Below are 17,527 nucleotides of genomic sequence, written 5' to 3'. Positions count from 1 at the left end.
AAGCTATTAACACCTGCCCTGTACACCATACAGGAGCTACAGGAGCTTTCATAATACAATTTCTAAATAAGATCATGAAGGCAAAGGCAAAGGTTGTGACATACAGTTTGAACACAGGGAATTATTATTTGGAAAATCCAAATAATAATTTGGTGACTGGTGCCTCTTGGACTCAATATCATGCTCTTTGAACATCTGTGAAAAGATGTGTACATTCTTAGCACAGTGTCACCTGGTAAGGAATGAATACATGGAAGCTGTTGTTATCATCAGTAAGAATTATTGCAGCAGTGATAGGAGGGGGATGTAGAAGTCTTTGAGAATTTTGATTTGATGATGAAGATAGCTGCATGGAATCCTACTTGAGAAGGAATTGATTCTGTTTCTGTTGGGGTTAGGTGATACCAACATCCACCTGATATGGATGGCACTTGTTTGTGGAAACTGAGTAGCGTCCTCATAGCCAAGTTCCTGACGATGGAAACTCATGGGGAGCCCTTTCCTTGTGAGCCCACCCTGAGGGTGTTCCTGCTCTTCTTGGGCCTGATTCTCATCTGATCACCTTGGCTGGATGTTGCCCCAGCCAAGGACAGTATACAAAGACAGGCCAAGGTTCTGGTTATCCTTGTGATGTGATATAGTTTGGCTGTGTCCCCACCGAAATCTTATCTTGAATTGTAGCTCCCATAATTCCCATGTGTTATGGGAAGGCACCCCATGGGAGATAATGGAATTATGGGGGTGATTTCCCCATGCTGTTCTGTCATGGTAGTGAATAAGTCTCCTGAGATCTGATGGTTTTATAAGGGTTTTCCCCTTTTGCTTGGCTCTCTTGATTTCTCTCTCGTCTGCTGCCATGTAAAATGTGTCTTTCGCCTTCTGCCGTGATTGTGAGGCCTCCTGAGCCATGTGGAACTGTGAGCCCATTAAACCTTTTTCTTTACAAATTACCCAGTCTCGGGTATGTCTTTATCAGCAGCATGAAAATGGACTAATACAGAGTGCATGGTAATGATTAGGGAGGACAAGAGGGGGGCTCCTGAGGTGCCAAGAGCCCCCTGTTAGTTCATAGGGTGCTGATTACATGGTAAATTTTCTTTCTTTCTTTTTTTTTGAGATGGAGTCTTACTCTTGTTGCCCAGGCTGGAATGCAGTGGCATGATCTCGGCTCACTGCAGCCTCTACAGTATCCTGGGTTCAAACAAGATTCTCCTGCCTCAGCCTCCCAAGTAGCTGGGACTGCAGGTGCCTGCCACCATGCCTGACTGATTTTTGTATTTTTTAGTAGAGACAGGGTTTCACCATGTTGATCAGGCTGGTCTCAAACTCCTGACTTCAGGTGATCCCCCCACCTCGGCCTCCCAAAGTGCTGGGATTACAGGCGTGAGGCACCACCCTGGCAATTACATGGTAAATTGTTTGGGAAAATTCACTGAGCTGTACACATACAAGGACTTTGCTGGACATACGTTATTCCAATAGAAAGTTTCAAAAATGATTGGGCAGCTGCAATTTCATTACACCTATTTGATTTCAGATTTTTATTATGTACATGTAGTGAGCCTCAGAATTCTTACATGATTAAAAAATAGGATTGTCATAGATTTTATCAAATCAATGTGGTAATTTAGAGCTGAGCGAAACACAAAGTAACAAGAATTTTTATCACAATTCAAGCATATTTTATAAAGTCTCTCCAAACCTGCTTGTTATTGATGTTGTTAATACAATATTTAGATTCCATTTTGAACATTCCAGCTGGCAAAGATTACTGAATGTCAGTCTCTCCCAAGAATGAGTTGGTTTTTTTTTTTCTTTAAAAATTCATTGCCAGAGAGTTAGGTTCACAACTGTAAGTTAAGATGAACTTATGTGACTATAAGTGAAATTAGGAAAAAAATGAAAACCCTTCAGCAAAAACTTGAGAAGGCCTTTGCCAAAACACATTGGTAAATTATATAAGCTTTAACATTTTATATAGACAAAAGTGGTTTCTCTTTCCACCATAATATCTTGATGGTTAGGTATGTCGGTGAAGTAATTGTTTTATAAACTATTGTTTAAACCTTGAAACTTCATAGCAAGCGTTTTTCTAGGCAGAAAACATTGTGCTTGAAAACTTTGGAGATTTAAAAACAAGCAGGCCAATTTCACTGCGATCTGTAATTTCCAGTGGAATATGGAATAGCCAAGATCTTTTTAGTCGGGAAACATATATAATTATACCAGTACCTTAGAGGTTCGCTTTGAAAAGAATCCTCTTTCTCTGCAGAATTTGTTGAAATGATTAAGGTTGCCTGTCAGTTCAGTGAACCATTTGTTATCTTCAATTGAACTGAAAGTCTCCATACATCAGCCCTTTGTAAATACTAAGTGGTTAATGCTGCCTCTTAGGTTTCCAAATGTCTTAAGAATGTGTTGTAATAAAAAAAATTAGCATCATTTTAATATTAATACTCCGACATAGATTTTATCTTGAGAGTGTTTCTGAACCAAAGACTCTGTTAGCCCATATTCAGGGGCACAGGGAATCTCAGATATGTTTGTATTTGTTTTCCCGAAAGAGTTAAGACAATATTTTCTTTTTTTAGTTAAGGTTAGTTACCCACATGTCCTGATTTTGACTAGTTTAACTCTTGAATTCTTCCTCTTTAGCATATTTTCCCTGTTCTAGTTGATCCTTTCCCTTCTCCAGTGTCTAATAAAAAGCTTGTTTTCTTGGAACAAGGTAGTTTAAATAGTATTTCCTATGTGTCTGGGATCATTATTTTTGTGATAGCAGCAAAGTGCCACAGATCACACTGGCCTCCAGTTTGTATATTTGTGTGTGTGCAGGGACTAAGTTAAATCATAGCATTTTAGAACGAGGAGGTTTCTTAGATACCTAGCTGGCCCCATCCTCAATGAATAGACAAGTAAACTGGGCCCGGAGTCAGGGCTTGCCCTGAGTCACAGGCAAACTGGTGGTAAAACCTGCCCCTTCTCAGGTCAGTCCAGCTCTCTTTTCCAGCCATCAAATTGGAGTAAACTCTCCTTCTCTTCTTCTTCTTCTCCTTTTTTTTTTCTTTTGAGACAGGGTCTCTCTCTGTCACCCAGGCTGGAGTGCAGTGCGCGATCTCGGCTCACTGCAACCTCTGCCTCCTGGGTTCGAGTAATTCTCTTGCCTCAGCCTTCCGAGTAGGTGGGACTACAGGTGCCCACCACCACACCTGGCTAATTTTGTTTTGCTTTGTTTTGTTTTTTGAGACGGAGTCTCGCTCTGTCGCCCAGACTGGAGTGCAGTGACGTGATCTCGGCTCACTGCAAGCTCCACCTCCTGGGTTCATGCCATTCTCCTGCCTCAGCCTCCCGACTAGCTGGGACTATAGGCGCCTGTCACCACGCCCAGCTAATTTTTGTATTTTTAGTAGAGACGGGGTTTCATCGTGTTAGCCAGGATGGTCTCGATCTCCTGACCTCGTGATCCGCCCGCCTCAGCCTCCCAAAGTGCTGGGATTACAGGTGTGAGCCACAACGCCTGGCCTAATTTTTGTATTTTTAGTACAGACAGGGTTTCACCCTGTTGGCTAGGCTGGTCTCGAACTCCTGACTTCAGGTGATCCGCCCACCTCAGCCTCCCAAAGTGCTGGGATTACAGGCGTGAGTCACCGCCGCCGGCCCTCCTTCTCTTCTTAATATATTCAGAAATATGGAAAGGTAGAAAAGAAACCCAAACTGCAGTATATATGGTAATGAAAGCAGGAATGTACAGCTGAAACTTCCTTCTCATCATACTGGGCCCAGCCCCTGGCCTTGAGTCCCAGCGTTTCTGCTTGCTAGCAGCACGTGTGTGTTTCTGGGTCTCAGTGTCTCTATCTATGAATTGGGAAGTCAGACCCACAGTGATAGATCTCAGGGAAGACTTCAGTGGTGTTGCTCCCATGCCTGCCATACAGGGAATCACTCCACACCTCAAAGCTACCACTGAACCATTTGGTGGGTCTCTCTCCTTTTAGGTTCCTTTTGGGACATTGCAGGCCCCAACCAGGCCTGCCTGGACTTGGTCCCAACCCACTGCTATGTGCATGGTCCAGAGTTTGACTGAGGATGACCCCAACTCCAGGGTCAGCCCAACCCAAGGCTCAACCTGTGGTTCAAGATAGTCCACCCACATGCACATACACAAACACAGGTAGCAGACTGAGCAATTTACATATGCTAACATGTGAATTGGGGTTATTTTGAGCTGTGGAATTGTGTGGATAGTTTTTAATGAATTTTATACTTGCCATAATAAAAATATATTGGTTACACAACTAAAATACATAAAAGAACAAAACTAATTAAATGTTATAGCTGCTCGTTTATGTCATTAGGGTAATGTTAAAGGTTAGTTAAGATCTTTAAAAATCTGAGCAGCGCATGCAAACATACAAATGGCAGAGTGATTCCGACACTTGGGCTGCTTAAATATTAGGGGGTAGGGAAGCTTTCAGTTGGGCCCCTCTTTGAGCCTAGTTGCCTGTGCTGGAGCATTCTACACTTCAAATAAATACAATCCATATCCTTAAGCTGTTACGCGAAAGAAATAACAACTAATAGCAAGTCGGCCATCAGGCCCATTGCCGTACACATGACCCTGGGGACAAAGTGGGCTGCACCCAGGCTGTGCCAGCCAGGAGTTCTTTGGCTGGTCCCCTCCCACCTGATATAGATGAGCTGGGTTAGTGCTAGGAAGAGAGAGCCCCTCTTTTCTTGCTGATTGCTGGGAGCACAGGGGTGCCAGCCCAGAGCTCTGGTGCAGGCTGCGGCAGTGGTCGGGCTCTCCCAGAGACCTGGCCTCACCGGGAGTGATCTCAGCTTCGTGCCCGGGAGAGCAAATCCCCGTACAGAAAAGGGAAAGCAATTCAGTGACAGATTATGACCTTGTTGATCACATTTGGAAGCAGGTAGTATTTGGGGAGTTAGTTCAGATTAAAACTATGGAGGAGCAGTTATGTAAGCACCTACTGTGCAGGGTGAGGACCAGTAAGCTATTTGGAATTCCCAGGATTATAAAAATCATTACGTGTTGTTTAACAACTGGAATACTTTTCAGGTGTTCTAAATGATCCATTCACACTGCCCGACACGAGGCTGCAGACTTCCACTATCTGCTGTTACTTGTAGAGAATCCCATAGACTGACCTGATCAGTTCCATAAGGACCAGCATTTTAGAAGTTCTGTCTGTGGATATGCTGGTTGAGAGTAGATTCAGAACTGAATGTCAGGATTCCAGAGGTTGAATGTGTGTAGCTGTTTTTATTTCACTTAAGTCTTTTTGTAATCTTAAAACATATTTAATATGCAGTTCAGATAGGCCTCCAGATGTTCTGTGACAACCAAAGCTGGAAGGAAGGTTTCTGTCGGGGGAGTTGACCCCAAAGCCTGGAAGTTTCTGCCGAGCCCTGGTCTGTACTTTGGTGCTCACTACCATCTGCTTTAGAGCTGCTCTGCTGTGAGAGGCTGTATGTCAATGACTATATTTAATTAATTTGTCTAACATATCCCACCTAGCTCCAAAAAGAATTTGCAATGGCCTACAAAAGTGCTGTATACCTAGAGGTTTTATTTTTTATTTTATTTTATTTTATTTTTTAAAGGAAGTGCAGAAATTATAAGGGAAAATAAAGGCAAGAAACCCAAGATAAAGTTAGAGGATAACATTAATATACAAAATTAATATTGTAAATTCTAGGTATTGGTTTAGGAGTGGGATCAGTCATGAATTTGGCTCTGAGCTTCCTAGTGACCAGAGCAAAGAGGGAAACATGACCATTTGTATGGTTTAAATGTTCAGAAGATTAAAACTGACTCATTATCCAAGAGAAACACAGAGGTCCCTAATACTAAAACCTGAGAGATGCTTGTCCTTTAGATTCTCATAGAAAGAGATCATCAGTCATACAGCAAGACGCATCCTTAATAATATGCCTGGTTTCAAAGGCAGTTTCCTGTAACATCTCTCTAGGCAAAGCAATGCAACAGAGATGTAGAAGTCAATTATTCAGTGATAGTTCCAGGAACATTGCCTTCTTGTCTCTGAGTGACTGGGTCTGAGGTCCGGCCCAGAATCTGTAGTCTTCAGAGCCACCAGGTGATTCTGTTGTATAGACAGGCTTGATGCTGTCTGCTATAGGCAGTGAGAAGCAGATAACTAAGCTAGGCAAGTGGCCAGAGCTGGAAACACAGAGTTGGTGAGTTGTTCGTGATCAGGGGATAACCGAGCATGTGAGAGGATGTGAGAGGTGAAGCTCATGAGGAAGTGAGCCTAGTAAGGAAAGAGGGTGTGGACGAATGAGCCTGATAGGACCCCAAAAGAGGAAAAGACCTGGGCACATTCCCAAGGGAGAACCTTCATACTCGTTTTAAACCCTTTCACAAATGTGGTTTAGAAGAAGCTACATAGATGGGAAAGGTATACTGTCATGTGAAGAAGACATTTGAAGGTAAAGCGCATTGAATATATCTTTAATTGGGACCACTGTAACTATTAGTTACATTTATCTTCTGAAAAAAGCTGCTTACATTTTAGAAAATAAGATGTAGGTGTTTTCTGGGAAAATACATTTTAGAAAATAAGATGTAGGTGGTCCAGGTGGTATCACAATGACTACTATTTATTAACCTGGCCTGTTGTGTTCCAGGCATGGAGCTTGGCACATACCTGCATGCCTTCACTTGAGCCTCACCAGAGATCTGTGGAGGAAAGGTGGCATCATCATCATCGTCATCATCATCATCTCCCTATCAGTGACAGTGATTTACTCAGATTTGCCCATTCCAAGAGAATTCATAAAGTTGGCACTCTATCTGTGGTTGTGAAGCTTTCTTTCCCCTTTCCTTTTCTCCTCCCTTCCAGGGGGTTGAAATAATATAGAACATGAAATCAGAACTGTTTTCCATTGTCGGTGAACTAAGGGAGGTGGGAGGCTGAGGGTCACTTGGCTCAGCCTCCTCCTCACCCCCTACGGAAAAGCCAGGCAAACACCACTGCTCCAGGGTGTTGCTGCCTCTCAGAGCACTGGCCCACCATGATTTTGTGATGCATTTGTCATGGCTCTAGTGCGTGTGTGTGTGTGTGTACACTCAAGGATGGTTGGTCATTCCCAGTTTCATTCTTTATGATGTCTCCGTTTACAAAGTAGAAAACAAAACCGTGAAGGCTCTACTCTGCTGTTAGGATACCATCTTCAGGCCTTAGTAAAAATGCTCACACCATTGTCTTCTGAGGAAATGTCACCCCTTAGAGAGTGCTCACAGGCACCCATGCCACTTGCTTTGCATTGCTCTGAGGTTAAAATAAAAATCCACGGGACATCGAGGACCAAGCCAGTCTCACACCAAGACCTTAAATGGACATTAGCCAAAGTCTTTGAAACTTTCATTTTTTTGTTTTTTAGAGATAGGATCTCACTCTGTCACCCATGCCGGAGTACGATGGTGTGACCATAGCTCAGTGTAGCCTTGACCTCCTGTGCTCAAATGATCCTCCTGCCTCAGCCTCCCAAGAAGCTAGGACTATAGGTGTGCGCCACTGTGCCCAACTAAACATAATCCAGACTCTTTATGGTGAAAATTCACCTGGTGGGGAAGCCCAGAGAGGATTTTGAGAGATTTCCTAATCTAGTCTCTTCCCGCAGGATCGGATTATACAGGAATTGGTACTTACAGGTGGTAATTAGTTCTGTTCTAGAAGATTTCTCTAGAGGGTAATCCGACTACTTTCTTCAGTAGTATGTTTCAGCCCAACTTCGTGGAAGGAACTTCTTCCCACTGTCTAATTTGAACCTCTCTTCTTATGGTTTGAATACAATTTCCTTTACTTCTGTCCTCTATGACAAGGAAAATAAACAACCAAATGGGTCCATTCCCTGCATCTTATTGTAACACCTTGAAAATGTCACCTTGCCCACAAACACCATGGGCCTCATGGAAGGTGGTGGGACTCAGCCCCTCACGATGGAATGGAAATAGGTCCATGTGTCCATATGAGTTGTTGATGGTGGTGGATGGAGCCACCTCCTCCTGCCCTAGCCCTGGGGGACTCTCACCGCAACCTGCAGGATAGGTGGTTAAGGAGGGGTTTGTTTTCCAGCTAAACAATGGAATGTTTCTCTGCCCAAAAATAACTGGTTTATTTCCTACTAGCTGACCTGCCGTTCACACAGAAAATAATGAATATCTTGAGGGGTCTAAACTATACTGCTTTTTATAGCTTCTTCTGATTCTTTGAAAAGTAGACTTGCAGAGGTCTCACCTGCTCAGGCTCCTGTTGGCAGAATATCAAACCGTGGTCTCATAGCCAGATTTTCCCTGAATAATGAATGAGCCAGTGTCGAGAAAGTCAGAAATAGAAATCAATAAAGCTAAATTTCACCAAGAAGAGGCAGCTTTGCAGTGGAATGATAGAGAACATTGAGGCCAATGGATGCCAAACTCAATAATGCACATCCTTAAACTCTCACGGATTAGGGAAAGCAGAAAAGAAAACCAGTGTCTTGGGAAGAGTCAGAAGGGATCAGAGCTTGAGAATACACCTTGCTCAGTGGGAAGAGGAAGGATGGGCCAAGCATCAGAGGCTCAGCTTCTTACGGCCGGGACAGCAATAGCGTGATGCACAAACCTCCTGGGAGCCAGCGTTAAACATCTTCATAAATCATATGTTTGCAGCTGTGTGACCAAAATAGACGTCCACCCAGCCTGTTTGTCCTGGCCTTGTGGAACGTGGCGTGACCGTAGGTCCCCAAAGACATCTGTGATTCCTGCCCCTGCTTCCCTCAGTGCCGTTCATCAATCATCTGTCCAAGCCTAACTCTCCCCTCTGATTGCCAGTGACATGGTCCTACTGATTGATTGATTGATTGATGATTGACTGATTGATTGATTTTCATGAGAGAGTTTGAAGCATATTGTGTGGAGAGCCTTTTTTATGCCAGTTATTTCATGAAAAACTCGATTTTCCCCTTGAAAATGACAACAGGTGTCCTTGAGGGGACAGGGCAGTGTGAGGAGGGTGGCAGGCAGGGAAGGGTGGTGCCAGCAGACTCATTCTGCCCTGCTGGCACCAGGCAACCATGAGTTCTTTTATTAGGGCATGTCAGATGTGCCTCTGGGGCTGGTGTCAGACCCACCTCCACCCTGCCCTCTAGACTTACTGTGAGCCTCTGGCACTCATGGGGAGGTGTCTTGTTCCTTAGGTGCCTTGGTACATTGAAAAAAGAGAAAGTGTGAGAGCCACTGGAGGCTGGTTGTAGAAGGGTAATGGGAGGGGTCTCTATGCAGAGTGGCACTCCTGCTTCTTACTCCTATGAAGACCTTTTTTCTTGAGGACAGTCATGAATGGTGTGCCCAGTGGTTTCTCCTGGAAGGTCAGTTTGCTGACCCCAGACCTTGTTAGTGGTTTAGTTGGAATCCTGCTTAGAATGTCCTGCGTGCTGCTTTGAAAAGAGCCCTGGGCCAGGAGCAAAGGCCTTGGGTTTAACCTTTGCACCTCTTGTATCCTCCTTTCATAGCCAAACAGACATGTGCAATTTATAGTCAACTCCCTGGGCCTCAGATCCTCACCAGGACAAGAGTGTTGGATGGGACCATTTCTTAAGATCCCATCTAGCCTCTGGCATTCTGGGTGTGAGGGAGAAGACTTTTGTCATAGAACTTTTTGTTCTTAATTGTTCTCGCCATTCCTAGAGCCTAGTACTGTTGCGTCTGACACCGAGAGAACCAATGCTTGTTGAATGAATGAGTGAATGAATGAATGAACACAGACCAACAGTAATTCATCTTCATAGGCAGCTGGTGCCTGATTTAAATACAGAGAGCTGGTTTCCTTGTGTTTGACTCAAGTCTACACAGTTGGAGATCTGGGCATCAGTTGAAATGCTGCATTTGTGAAAATGAGACCGGAAAGTGGCAACGTGGGCTCATGGCTGGTGTTGAAAGAAGTGTTAATGTGTGAATTTCTTCTAAAAGACATTTCACAATGCACTGTGTCCTTAGCGCTCTCGGCCTTCATCAGGAGTCACTGATGCTGAGGCCTGTGCTCCCTGTGTTCAGAGAGAGCTTTATAGAGTAGCCCCTGGCCTCTGGGAACTTAGCCTCTAAGAATTTGCACTGCCCCCAAATGCGCCGCATATGGGAAATCCTCATGGGGGGAATAAAAAAAGCTCTGAATCGATACACAAGTGTCATTAAAGCACTTAGCTTTCCTGCAGATCTCTGCTAAGTGCTGCTAAGTGCATCGTTAGTGGGGGAGTGGACAACAGAAGGCCCATGCCTGGGCCGCAGTGGCAAAGGTGTGGTCAGAGAAGGTGGCCTTGAGCGCTCTGGGTCTGAAAAGGTGAGTAGGACTAGTATCTCTTCTCAGGCCCCCTAGGAAGGCCTCATGGAGGAGACGAGTGTTCAGAGGCAGAACTTGGAGGTGATCCCACCCCACCAGGCAGAGGACACAGATTGATGGCCCCGGGAGCAGAGCCAGCACACTGGTACACAGATGGGTTTTTTTATTGTTGGACAGAGTGATTTTGAAAATTTGAATTCATTGCCACTACTTAAAAATCAGGAAATTTTACATAAATATCTGGATTTCTAGCTTCCCTTGACATCTGGGAGATGGAGCATCCCCGGGCATGCCTTGCTACAGGGCAGCAACTGGCTGGACCTGAGCAGCCACACTCCGAGCTGTCTGTCTGGCCGTGCAGTTCTGACCACTCGCTCCTTTCCCTGCACCACCCCTTCTCCCCACCCCCCTTACAGACACTCAGCCATTTGAACTGAGTCCCTGGTCAAGCTTGCTGACTTCTGTTGGGGAAACGTTCCAGGCTCAGGCAATTCAAACAGCCTTGCAGAAGGCAGGATAGCATGGCGATGATGGTGGTGATGATGCAGCTAAAACATGGAACTTTCTACTCTGCGCAGAGCCTCTTCTGAGCACTCTCCTTGCTTTAACTCATTCATCCCACAGAAACGTGTGAGGAAGGGGCCATTATGATCCTGCTTTACAGATGGGGAGACTGAAGTGTTAAGTTTCACAGGGGCAAGTACCTGCTCCATGTCATGTTGTTAGTATGTGACACAGCTGGGGTTTCCATCCAGGCAGGCCGTTCCAAGACTGGTGCTCTTGACCAGGGATTAAAAAAATAACAGTTACAGGGTGCAGAATACAGGCCAGGGATGGTGCTGGGTGGTTTGATGAGCCATGGCCATAGATCCCAGCAACAGCCATTGGGACAGGTACCATGTGCCGATGAGGAAACAAAGGCTTGAAAAGATGAGTGATCTGCTCAGGCACACAGCTGGAGTCCGGAATCCATCAGGGCAGCTGAATTGGAAGTCCTGGGGGATTTCAGGAAAGAGATTGGGGTCTTGAAAAACACAATGATGGCTAGTGAGAAGGGTACAGATTGACTAGAGAGGGAGGAGGAGGAGGAGGCCAAAGATTTATTAGAAGGCCCTAGACACATATGTCTGTACATTCTGTTTTTTTTAAACAGGATTGAATTTTGCTTCTCTTCTTTTAATTTGGCGTCTCTTTTCTTGGTGCTGTAGCCCAAAGAAAAGAGCCCACACCAGCCAAACTTTTCCCTTAAGAAACGACTCCGGGAGTGAAATAAGACCTGATATTTTCTGTGCTCACAACTAAGGTTTCTTCAGTCCAGTCTATTTGTTGGGAAAGAGCCGTTTGATCTCCCACGTGGGCAGCATCGGGGCAAACAGGATGGATCAAGCCTCACAGAGTGGTGAAAACTGGAACCGAATCTCCACCTTGAGGCCATGCAAAGACGTGCTGGCCCTGGGCGGCTCTCCCTGGGGAGCTCTTGAATTCAGTCTTCCCAGAAGCTTCATGCCCTAGAGCAAATGCCAGATCCCTGCCAGAGGCTCTTTTCCGCAATGCCGGTGAGCACTCCCTGAAAAAGGAAGTTTCCAAACTCAGGCTCCCTCCATTTTTGGTCCCCCCACCGGCGCAGGCTGTTTCGCATCAGGCCTTAATGAGCCCTGACAACCTGGGGCAGGAGGGAGCCATTTATAGCTAAACTGTGGTGGCTGCAGGCTGACCATCATGAGGCAGCATTCTTCTCCCTGGCACAGTCCACCAGGATCAGCACCGAGGCAAAACACCAGACACTTAGTGTCCTTGACAACCCCCTTCCAAGCTCTTGAAGCTTGTCTCCTTTCTCTAAAGTGACTGTGCTTCCCACTTTAGTTCCTGCAGTCCTGAATCTACCCACCCTTTGGGACAGTACCTACCCGCCATGTTGTCCACACACTCAGTTGAAAACGCATGCCAGTTTTATATGCTGTTTCACACTGTATCTGTTGTTTCTCTAAAGATAATAATATCTTTGCATACTTTAACTCTTTATTCCAAGATTTTCATATAAAATCGAGGAATAGGTAAAATGTCCCATTTGCATTTTGAGTCCTCATATCTTCACACACCTCTTCGAGATATTTATGTAAAATTTCCTGATTTTTTTTTTTTTTTTTTTTTTTTTTGAGATGGAGTTTCCCTCTTGTTGCCCAGGCTGGAGTGCAATGGCACGATCTCGGCTCACTGCAACCTCTGCCTCCTGGGTTGAAGCAATTCTCCTGCCTCAGCCTCCTGAGTAGCTGGGATTACAGGCATGCACCACCACGCCCAGCTAATTTTGTATTTTTAGTAGAGATGGGGTTTCACCATGTTGGTCAGGCTGGTCTCGAACTCCTGACCTCAGGTAATCCGCCCTCCTCGGCCTCCCAAAGTGCTGGGATTACAGGTGTGAGCCACTGCGCCCAGCCAATTTCCTCATTTTTAAGTACTGCAATGAATTTGAATTTTCAAGATCACCCCGTCCAACAGCAACAAAAAACCCATCTGTGTACCAGGGGTAGTATATGGCCTACTTTGAAAAGCTCACATATTAAAAGTATTAATAATCCTTGGATCTATAGTCTGGATCTGCCTTGTAGTTTAGCAGGTTATTAGCCGAGTAGCCTTTGTCAAGTTACTTAATCTCTGTTTCTTCATCTGTTAAACGGGCATAAGAATCACTACTTTGTAGGGTTGTTGTAAGAATGAAAGATGATCATTTAAATGGCTAAGTGTAAAAGTGGCACCTAGTAGACAATGAATGGTTGTTATTCAAGACACAGTTCTTCCAAAGAACTATCCCTGTTTCAGCCAAAGCCTACTCTCTGCAGTTGTAGCTAGTTTATCGCAAAGCAAATGTCTTTGAATGCTTTAAACCTTGGATTTGTTATATAAGGTTGAGCATGTTTGTGTCATTTGTCTTATTGCTTGTGCTTTGAGGTCAGGGACCACATGTAAAGACACCTTTGCATTTCCCATAGCACATCATTGGTGTTCTGTAAATATGCCAAGTTATTTGTTTATAGTAATGATTTTATGAATCCAAAGCAGCATGTTGAATTATTGTACAAAGAAAATAAATTTAAAATGGAATATTTCATAAAGGAGATGGCAGTTGAGTGGGATCTTTATATAGAAGGAAAACAGACATTTTAAATACTTGATTAGGTCCATGTACTCTTAATATTTGGAGGCTTTTTCCTATGCCAGTAAAGTAACTGAAATCCACCCACATTCCACATTAAATATCATTATATGTAAGCTATGTAAGAGTTGAATTTAGTTGCTCTTGATTGGTTAACATATGTTTATAGACATTTAACTGAGCATTTATTTTAAATGTGCAAGGTGCTTTTCCAGTGAATTTTGTGTTTTGGGCTCACCCATTTGCATAGGCTACAGAAAGCTTGGAGGCCCAAGCACCAGAATTAGGGGACCTGGTGGATCAAACAACTGGTAAAGGATTCTAGGCAGAAGGGGCAGTCTGTGAGTCAGGTCAGCTGCCTAGGGTGAATTCCGGGACAGTGCTTGCATGGGTGTGCTGTGGCTGTAGGAGGCGTCTGGGAAATGTAGGATATGTGGGAAGAAGGCTGGAGGCTAGAAAAGGGGGAAATGCCACCTTCTAAGGCACCAGTGGCTCACAAGTAGGGGCGTTTTGTTAGAAAAAACACAAAGCATAAATCCAGCACTTTCAAATACTAATCTTTTTCTTCAGCCATTTCTTGGCCAAGATAATTTTTTCCAGTCAGTGCTATGGAACTGTATTAGTCTCTTCTCACACTACTAATAAAGACATACCCGAGACTGGGTAATTTATAAAGAGGATTAATGGACTCACAGTTCCACCTGGCTGGGGAGGTCTCACAGTCATGGCAGAAGGCAAAGGAGGAGCAAAGTCACGTCTTAAATGGTGGCAGGCAAGAGAGAGAGCATGTGCAGGGGAACTTCCCTTTATAAAACCATCAGATCTCATGAGACGTTTTCACCATCACGAGAACAGCATGGGAAAGACCCACCCTCATGATTCAATTACCTCCCACCAGGTCTCTCCCATAACACATGGGAATTATGGGAACTACAATTCGAGATTTGTGTGGGGACACAGCCAACCCATATCGGGAACATATATGAGTTTGGGGACAGAAGAAACATTTTCTTCTAGAATGTGCCATTCCCCATGGCCCTGGCAGAATAACTTGACTTCTCAGGATGCGCTTCCTCATCTGTAACATATGTGAGTTGGTCTGGGAGACAGCAAAGGCTGCTTTTCTTTATAACCAACAGGTGTTTTTGCAGTTCTCTCAGAATTGTTCCATTGCTATCACATGACCAACTAGAGTTTGATATTCTTATATGTTTATGCTGCACTTTAGAAAACAAAACCAGGCTGGATGCAGTGGCTCATGCCTGTAATCCCAACACTTGGGGAGACTGAGGCAGGATAATTGCTTGAGCTCAGGAGTTCAAGACCAGCCTGGGCAACATCTGAAGACCCCCATCTCTACAAAATTTAAAAAATTAGCTGGGCATGGTGGTGTATGCCTATGGTCCCAGCTACTCAGAAGACTCAGGCAGGAGGATCCGTTGAGCCCAGGAAGTCAAGGCTACAGTGAGCTGTGATTGCACCACTGTACTTCAGCCTGGGCAACAGAGCAAGACCCTGTCTCAAACAAACAAAACCAAAACCAAAAAACCTCCATCTTGTTCAATCAAATTGGTTCAGGGTTTGGCACACTTTTCCCGAAAGGGTCTTATAGTAAGTCTAATAGACTTTGCAGGACACAGAACCTGTCTCACTTCTCAGCTGTGCCCAGGCACCCACAGGTAGCATGTAAACTGATGGATATGGCTGTGTCCAAAAAGGTTTTATTGATGGCCATTGAAATTTGAATTTCATGTAATATTGATTACTTTTTTTTCAACCATTAAAAAATATATAGAACCGCTGTTACCTCTCAAGCCATGCGAAACAGATGGATTTGGCCCATGGGCTGAAGAGCCTGTCCCTCCTCTGCAGTCACAGGATTTCCTCCAAGTTCCTGTTGTAGTCCTATATACCACCGTGTCTTTTATGGCATTGTCCCATCGTTGGATTTGTGTTTCTTTCTCCTGAATGAGCAGAGACTATAAGACCTTCCTCTACAGCCAGAGTCCCTGGCGTATCATAGGTGCTTGCTGAATGCCTTCCAAATGAATGGTGTAGTAATTATCCCACTTGCAGGATGGCTGTGTCTACATGAAAAATTTGGAAGTTATTGTTTCATTCCTAGAAGGCAACATCTGTTTGGAGAGATCCATGCTGGAAGGTATTTAGCAGTATCACGGTGTCTGCATTGCTGACTTGCCCTCTCAGCATTTCAAAGGCTGTGATGCTTGTAAATAAATTCTCTTTACCTGACAGTGGCTGCTCTACGAGTTACTCAGCTGAGAAGCTCTGAGTGCCTGTGAGTGTGAGTAAGCGAAGACTGTCAGGGGAAAGGGGAAAGGGCTTTGGAAAGGAGGATGGAGAAGAGACAGGTATGACAGCAACGGAAGCCTTTCCTGCTACAGGTGGCCTGTAAATATACTGTGTAGCTCTGCAGGAATTTCTAGAATGTTCCTTTCCACTGTTGGCAAGCTTTAGTGAGTACAGTGTATCTGTTGAGTCCAGACTCTCAAGAGACTTGATTTGAATGAGCCCCTGAAATACTTATTTTATACCTTGTTTATAATTTTAAAGCAAGAGCTTTCTTTATAATTTCAACCCAGGAATGATGTTTGGCATTCAAGTAGCCTGGTTTGTGCGGGCACAGGCTTGTATACGTGGAGGGTATAATGCCAGGATGCACAAACAAGAAATTACAACCATTTACTTGTGTATTATTTTCTCAATTTGAAGCACTTGAATTCCAGAGCTCTTAAATCAAGAGGTTGAATTCCTGACATTTAAAAGTATTCCACTTGAATAAGCTGTTTAAACCATTAGAATGGCTTTAAAAAAAATTCACCTGTTTCTTGGATCATTTGCTCTTGAGATTTACTTAATTGAAGTTTTTGCCTTTTCATTTTACTTCAAATCAAAATCATGTCTATAGCGAAGGAAGTTCTAATTTTATTCCTATGGGTAAAGTCGATTTCATGCCTCAGACGGTTCCCCACCAGGTGAAAGCAGGCAGTTTTCCACTGCCTCACGTAGCACAGCACACGTAGGCATGCACTTATCTTTTCTTCCAGAAGAAATCCTTAAACTCTGACTTTTCCCCCCAGGGCATCATTTCTGTAAATACAGCAGCTTTTACATTTTCAGGGTCTCTGGCCCATGTCAGCTTAAAGCTGAATTTGACTAAAGCCAGTCCCTAGGGAAGAGAGTAGACAGGGATGGGAAGAGTATTAATAATGAAGTCACAAAATTATTCTGCTGGGCATTTTTTATAAATCATTTGCTCCTGTTGGTGGAAAGTGAGATAATACTAAGATGCAAAAGTATGGAAGGTGGAACTAAAATTGAAACGATCAGTTCACATATTTGTAAACTGCGTATTTTATATCAGTCGCTGGATTAGGCCCCTAGAGACAGTGGTGGCTAAGTGATAAAGTCTTTGCGCTTGTGGCATTTTATAGTGTAGTGGGAAGACAGAAAGCAAACAAGTAGAGAATCATATATGTAATGTCACCTCAGGTCCAGCTAAGCGCCAGACAGAAGAAAAAAGTAAGGTGAAGGTAGAGGGGTTGGAGCAGGAGGAAGGTGTTATTTTAGGTAAAGTGGCCAGGGAAGGCCTTTTGAAGAATTGATATCGATTCCAAAATGATGAGAAGGTGCAATTGTGCCACCATGGAGGAGAAGAGCTTTCTAGGCAGAGGGCAGGTGCAAAGATGGTAGGAACAAACACGGCTTGTTGAAAGAACAGCAATGTTTGAGGAATGAGCAAGACAAACAGTGGTAGGACAGGAATTGGGAATGATTAGCAGAGGCCAGATCACTGTAAGTCATGAAGAAGAGACTGGGTTTTATTCTAATTGTGATGGGAAGCCACTGGAAGGTTTTGAGGAAGGGCAAAACCGAATCTGGTGTACTTTTTATAAAGATGACTCTGCAGGGTGGAGAACAGAGTAGGTTGACAGGGAACAGGGGTTATGTGTGGAATCCAGTTACAAGGCTATAATCATAGCCTAGATGAGGG

General features: G+C 44.2%; 1 protein-coding gene across 13 annotated transcripts in view; it reads left to right on the top strand.

The window, feature by feature from the left end:
* The window catches only part of FOXN3 (forkhead box N3), a 460,729-nt gene that overhangs the window by 351,307 nt on the left and 91,895 nt on the right, over positions 1-17,527 (top strand). The window lies entirely within an intron of this gene.

The sequence above is a fragment of the Pan paniscus genome, chromosome 15, assembly GCF_029289425.2.
Source record: "Pan paniscus chromosome 15, NHGRI_mPanPan1-v2.0_pri, whole genome shotgun sequence".
NCBI classification, from domain to species: Eukaryota; Metazoa; Chordata; class Mammalia; order Primates; family Hominidae; genus Pan; species Pan paniscus.
Note: the sequence above shows the minus strand (reverse complement) of the source record. Positions and strands in the feature narration are given on the sequence as shown.